Source organism: Nycticebus coucang, chromosome 11, assembly GCF_027406575.1.
Source record: "Nycticebus coucang isolate mNycCou1 chromosome 11, mNycCou1.pri, whole genome shotgun sequence".
Classification (NCBI taxonomy): Eukaryota; Metazoa; Chordata; class Mammalia; order Primates; family Lorisidae; genus Nycticebus; species Nycticebus coucang.
Window position 1 is genome coordinate 125,639,432 of NC_069790.1, and position 7,597 is coordinate 125,647,028.

Below are 7,597 nucleotides of genomic sequence, written 5' to 3' on the forward strand. Positions count from 1 at the left end.
AACCCTTGAAGAAATCTGGGCGAGTATTTTATGAGGAGGACCCCTCGGGCAATTGAAGCAGCTTCAAAAATACACTACTGGGACCTGATCAAACTAAAAAGCTTCTGCACAGCCAAAAACACAGTAAGTAAAGCAAGCAGACAGCCCTCAGAATGGGAGAACATATTTGCAGCTTATGTCTCTGACAAAGGTTTAATAACCAGAATCCACAGAGAACTCAAACGCATTAGCAAGAATAGAACAAGTGATCCCATCGCAGGCTGGGCAAGGGATTTGAAGAGAAACTTCTCTGAAGAAGACAGGCACACGCCCTTCAGACATATGAAAAAATGCTCATCATCTTTAATCATCAGAGAAATGCAAATCAAAACTACTTCGAGATACCATCTAACTCCAGTGAGACTAGCCTATATCACAAAATCCCAAGACCAGAGATGTTGGCGTGGATGTGGAGAAAAGGGAACACTTTTGCACTGCTGGTGGGAATGCAAATTAATACATTCCTTTTGGAAAGAGATATGGAGAACACTTAGAGAACTAAAAATAGATCTGCCATTCAATCCTGTAATCCCTCTACTGGGCATATATCCAGAAGACCAAAAATCACATCATAACAAAGATATTTGTACCAGAATGTTTATTACAGCCCAATTTATAATTGCTAAGTCATGGAAGAAGCCCAAGTGCCCATCGATCCACAAATGGATTAATAAATTGTGGTATATGTACACCATGGAATATTATGCAGCCTTAAAGAAAGATGGAGACTTTACCTCTTTCATGTTTACATGGATGGAGCTGGAACATATTCTTCTTAGTAAAGTATCTTAGTAAAATATCTCAAGAATGGTAAAGTATCTCAAGAATGGAAGAAAAAGTACCCAATGTACTCAGCCCTACTATGAAACTAATTTAGGGTTTTCACATGAAAGCTATAACCCAGTTACAACCTAAGAATAGGGGGAAGGGGGAAAGGGAGGAGATGTAGGGGGAAAGAGGGTAGAGGGAAGGGGATTGGTGGGATTACACCAATGGTGCATCTTACAAGGGTATATGTGAAACTTGGTAAATGGTCTGTAAAGCTACTGAATGATGCCCCATGATTATATCAATGTACACAGCTATGATTTAATAATAAAAAAAAATTATGTTGCCCAGATCCATCAGAGGAATCACTATCTATGGTAGCTACAGCCCTACAAAATGTGTTTCTTAAATAAACAGAGTTGGCAGTTTAAATTATTCCTTGATCCACAGGCTCAGGGAATAGGGCAGACTAAGGAGAGGGAGAGAGGTGGGGGGAGTAGCAGGTGGAGGAGTCAGAACACACACGGGTCTATTGATTAGCTTGCCATCTCACATGGGTACAGTTTGAGCCAAAATAATTACAGAGTAACATCAAAGATTACTGATCACAGACCACTATAACAAATATAATGAAAAAAGTTGAAATATTGTGAGGATCACGAAAATGTGACACAAGGACTCTTACGTGAGCACCTGCTGTTGGAAAGATGGTACCAACAGACTTGCCAACTGAGGAGTGGCCACAGCCTTTAATATGTAAAAACTATAATACACCCAGAACATGACAAAGTAAAATGCAATAAAAGGAGATATGCCTGTGATGATCAGTAAGGTGCAATACGGTTCTGTCTTGCTAAGCCCTTGAACTTACATATTTGTGAACTTCTTTGAACTTGATCACAATTTTCAGAGCCTTGGGTGATAAAAGCTCTGAAATAATCCATGTATATTAAAAAGAAAGTTCTCCAGCATGAAACCAAAAATTTCAAATTCCTATGCTGATAATCATTAGGCATAATTTGAGAGACAGGGACGGGGCCTCGCCTCAGATCATCAGATTCAGAGGCTACCGTGTGGATATATGAAATATGCTGAGAACCCAGGGAAGGGTCTTTCTTCGTCTATAGATCTGTATAATTATTTAGTTATCTCTCAAAAATAGCCTATATTTTTAAGTTAAATTTAAAAAATACATAGGTGTGTGTTATTTTTATTTTTTAAAATTATTCAAGGGATGGAGCCATTATCTGAAATATATGTCATCTTCCAAAGGTCTCATGGAAACTTTGATCTTGGGGGGCTAGACCAAGGCATCCTGCTTCATCCTCAGAATGAAAGTCTTGCCAGTTTTAGGTTTTCTAACAGAAAGTCGTACTAGATTCCACACCAAAGCTTTCCCAAAGTCCTGTCATGAGCAGAATGCCACCAGATACATCAGGAACACTGTCAGCCCCTCTCCATGAGGGGACGTGAGCTGAAACCAGGCTGGGAGCTTTGAGACCCATGCCTCCCCTCAGGAGAGCTGGGGAGGCAGCATGCTTTTCCTCTGCCTCCACATGCCAGCAATAGAACTATTTTGAAATAGCATTTTAAGGCCTAATTCAAATGGATTCTCCCTGTGAAGCCCTCCACAAACCTTTCTCAGAGCTAATCAGTCCCACGTGCTTTGTAGCCTTGGCCATTTGGGCCTGCTCCTCCCCAAGACTGGGTCCCTGCAGTCACACAGCCACTGCTCTCCCACCCATGATCCAAGTAGCTGCTTCCCGCATGCATCTCCTATTAGATTATGCATCTCCATGGGAAGATGCTGTCTTCTCAATTTTTGTTTCTCTCACCAAATAACAAAATAGCTTACATGAAGTGGGCATCCCAAAGGCATTTATTCAACCACATTGTGGTTTTGTTTCGTGTTCAAGTTTCCACAATATAAATATAGTTGAGCTGGTGTTTGAACCCAGACCTGCTGGCTCACCCATGTTTACTACAAAAGATGCTCCGCCCTCCACAAAATGAGCTCTACATCCAGCAGCCATAAACCCTCCAATCTGCAACTTTCAAACAGAGCTGACACTTCGGGTTAGTTCACATGAAATATGAAGCACTGCACATCAAGAGAAGGGAAACTACAGAACCTCACAGACACACAGCCCCCACCCTGCACACAGCCCCCACCCGTACCACAGCCCCCACCCTGCACACAGCCAGACATCACTTTCCCAGGCAGCACCTTGCCACCTTACCTAGAGATATGAGCACATACTAGCCAGCACCCTTGGACGCCCACAGACACCAATGGACACTAAGCAGATACTAGCAGAATCCATTAGAGACCAGCACATACCAACAGCTATCATCGGATACCAACATGGACCATGAGATGATAACATGGGCCATCAGATACCAACATGCAACACCAGATACCAACACAGACCATCAGATACCAACACAGACCATCAGATACCAACATGGGCCATCAGATACCAACACAGACCATCTGATACCAACATGGGCCATCAGATACCAACATGCTCCATCAGATACCAACATGGGCCATCAGATATCAACATGCGCCATCAGATACCAACATGGGCCATCTGATACCAACATAGGCCATCAGATACCAACATGGGCCATCAGATACCAACATGCACCATCAGATACCATTGTATACTGACAAGACACCAAAAGACGCCAAAAGGTGCCATCAAATACAGATACCAACGAATGCCATCACCTTACTTGTTCCCAAGGTCATACTTTTGTCCTAATCATAAAACCTACTTGAAAAACTTGCATCACAAATGCCTTCTTTTTGGAAGATGGATCCCTGGCTTTCCTCCCAGAATTGGTGGAGGACAGGCCACCATTTATACTGCCCACATACGGCACTGGCCTGCTTTGTAGTGCTGGCCAACGAGGCTGCTGCCCAGTGGAGCAAGCAAGTCTAGACCTAGACTCTGTGTTCCCTGGAATGTTCCTGCTAGAGCAAAGTGCCCTCCCTTTCCTGCTGGTCGTGGTTTGCAGCAAGGATGCTGCTCTTGGGACTCCCCCATATTGACTGCATTCTATTGTGAGCTAATCCCCAACTTGTGAGCTCCCCCGGCCAGACAGCGGCCTTTACAAAGCCAAATTTTGACACAACTCAGAGTGGCTAAAGCTGCTGTAGCTCCACATTCCCCAAGGTGTCTTATGAAAACACTCAGAAGCTTAGCAGGGCACTTAGTTTGAAAAAGGTTCATCTCCCAAGCCTATGTCTGCAATAAGAAAAGCATTTAACATCTCAGGATTACAAGAGCAACAATTAAAGCAAAGCCTAAAAGCTGACCCTGCTCTCTTCAGAGGCCTGCGCCCTTGCAGGCTGGAGAAACTATTTTAGACTTAGGTGCCAATTTTTACATAAGCCCTGAACCTCCCTTTAGCAAACAAAAGCTAAAGAAAAATTCAGCCTCCCCCGCCCCCCAGGCTGGAAGAGAACATAAACAGCGGAGGTGGGGGAAGGGGCCGCAGTCGCTCTGCACAAAGTCCCCCTGCTCCTTTCACACTGAAAAGGAAAACGCGAAGCTTTTCCACACAATCCCTTTGGTCAACTTAGCACGATGGCACTCCAGCGACTCCTCCTCACATACTGCTGCTGTAAGTTTGACTTGAAAGTGTTCTTTAATGTCTTGAAAGCAAAAAGCAAATTGAAGGAACAGTTGAAGACCCTTTGATGGGCGTGGGAGCTGCTTAGACCCTTTAAGGGTCCAGTCCAGCCATGGGAAGAAAGACCTTTTGTAGTTGGGGGGTCCCTCTCAATTGAACGCCTGCCTGCAGCTCACCACACAATTCCAGGGAATATTGAAACCCTATGGGAGAACTCGCTGGCCTCCTGAGTCAGCCCATTATTAACTGTCTACAATAATTAGCAAGAAGATGAACAGCTCTCTGTGTCCTCTTGACCAGAGAAGATGAGAACAAATAATTCTAGTCTTGGTAAAATTGGAATTTTGGTATGATTTCCCCTCCCATAACTTACCTATTATATTTTTATGCTCTTAAATTAAGGAGAATTACTAGAATAACAAATACAAGGTGAACATGATGTGGCAAAAATAAGTGTGTTTCTTCTACGTATCTGTGCCAGCCACAGAGGCCATTCCCAGGGAGGGAAGTCGGTGTGAGCTTGCCCATGTCTCTGGCTCCAAAACGCCTATGAGACACAGTGCAGAGTGCATCTCCCAGCCTGGGGGGAGGCACAGCTGAGGCACGGTGGTGACACTTCTGTAGCAGCACAGTGAACTTCTGCCCTGCACCCAGAAAACCTTCAGCCCAGGTGTCTTTCTTCCCTGAGCCCAGGAGACCTTCTTCTTTCCTGTGCCCAGGTGTCCTCTGCCCTGCGCCCAGGCGTTCTTCTTTCCTGTACCCAGGGGACCTTCTTCCCTGGGTCATCTCAGAAGCGAAGCTGTTGGAGTGCTAAGTCCCAACTCATCTCTTCCAGTGTGAGGGTGTTTCTGAGCAGCCACGACAGCTCCCCACATCCCTGCAGCCCTGCACCCCAAGCCTCCCTCCCTGTCTGTGGTGATGGCTGTGCTGGCCTATAGCAGGGGGAGCAAATGCCACACTAAGCCAGACCACCGAGTGGCCTCGGGCTGTTTCCACAGCATCTCTACCACCACAGTGGCTGGACTTGGCTCATTCTTTATCACAGTTCCCCCAACCATGGTGTCTGGCAGAGACCCTAGGGAAGGATGAGCCACAATTTGAACACTGAACCCCACCAGTCCCCGGAGGTCCCTGTGCTTGCTCATCCTTCCTCTGCTCAAGGAAATTCCTCTCCCACACAGGCCACTGCTGTCAAAGCCACAGGGCTCCCACAGCCTCTGATGCCTCCCGAGAAACTGACATCCTTTCCACTTAGCTCATCCTAAAAACCCCTGCCACGTCTCAGTCTGCAAGGCCGCGTAGCTGTGCTAGTAGTGTTTTACAAAACCATTCAACCTTTCTGTCAGCTCAGTCCATGCTGTGCTCAGAAAAAATGAAAGGGAAACATTTCCAAAACCCCAAGAATGAATACCCTGTCCAATGGGAAGAGCAACAGGGTGAGTACTGCCACTGACAGGTGAGCAGACCCCAGGAGGCTCAGGGCCAGTCCCTGCAGGGAGACGACACACGCAGGGACCTACCGGGCAAGGAGTGACGTGGATTTCTTTTCTACAAGCTGAAATAAGGAATAAGGCTGAAGGGACAGAGTTCAAAGGGTAGGGAACATTTGAGATGCAGCTGAGGACGTAACAGTGGACACAGGCCCGGCTGAGCTGTGGGAAGATGTTTGGACTGACACTGATGTTTGGACTGACACGTGGGTCAGCAGAAAGCCAATGGTATGTTTTATTTATTTATTTATTTACCTTACTATTATTATTTTTTAGAGACAGAGTCTTACTTTGTTACCCTCGGTAGAGGGTCATGGCATCACAGCTCACAGCAACCTCCAGCTCTTGGGCTTAGGAGATTCTCCTGCCTCAGCCTCCCGAGTAGCTAGGACCACAGGTGCCCATCACAATACCCACAGGCACCTACCACAACACCCGGCTATTATTTTTTTGTTGCAGTTTGGCCAGGGCCAGGTTGGAACCTGCCACTCTTGGTATATTGGGCTGGCGACCTACCCACTGAGCCACTGGCAGGTGCTGTCCCAATGATGTGTTTTAAAATTATCCTTTTGGACCTAAAGTAGAGGAGTGACTGGGAGGGGGAAAGACCCCCAGAGAAGGCCTGATAGGAGGTGTTGTGGACCAGAAGGTCAGAGGCAAGAGGAAGCCTCAGTCGAGGGCAGATAGCGAGGCCCAGACTAATTATTTTCAGGAATTGGAGAAAAGCAGGTGCCACATGTCAGGTCCCCTGAGCTCTAATCTCATTGCAAAGTGACAGTTTTTTAACATCTTTAGTAAGCAAGGAAAGAAATGAATGAATTTACAAACAGTTTTATAAGAAATTCTTGGCAAAAATTTCATGTTGCTTTATCCAGAGACCCCCACCCCCGCAGGTGCAAGCACTGCTTCTCTGTCGTCCTGGAGGTGGCACCACTCCCCAGCACCAGAGTTAGGGGGACCTGCCAGATCAGCTCGGGCCAGCCCCAGCACAGGGGACCTGACCTTGCTGGGCTTGGCACAGGCCCAGGAGCTCGACAGAGCCCAGAAAGGTGGGACAAGGGAAGCAACCATGGAGGGAGGCAGTCCCGTGGGTAAGCATGAATGAGTCGGGAAGTCCAGGCTACAGCGGAGAAGACATCAGGTTCAGGATTTGCCTTGGTGATCAGCAAGTAGGCAGCAAAAGTTGAGCTGGGGAAGAAGCTGAGGTTAGGGGCCCTCAGGGTAGGGGGCTTCCGGGGGCCCTAGCCTCGCCCTAGCTGCTTCAGGGCAAGGTCCCTAATTGCTCTTTCCTGGCTCACCAGTGCCTGCCATAGTGGCTCACCGGCATCACACCCAAAATACACACAGCTGATTCTCACCCCTCACCAGTTACGTTCTGGAATGTTTCTGTGGCCACTGAGTTAGCACACACGGAACCCTGGGTCCGAGGGAAAGCACCAGGCTGGGTCCCTCCAATCAATCACCTGGCCACATCTCCATCAGTTGATCAGTATGTGACCTTATTTGATGTGTGATCCTGCTCGAAGCCACTTCACGGAATATACACGGTGGACGTAAAGATCATGTGCAATTTGCTATTTTAAATTGCACACAGACTTTACTTCCACCCCGAATACTGTTGATTCGTTAACACTGAACTCTCAGCCAGCAGCACTCCG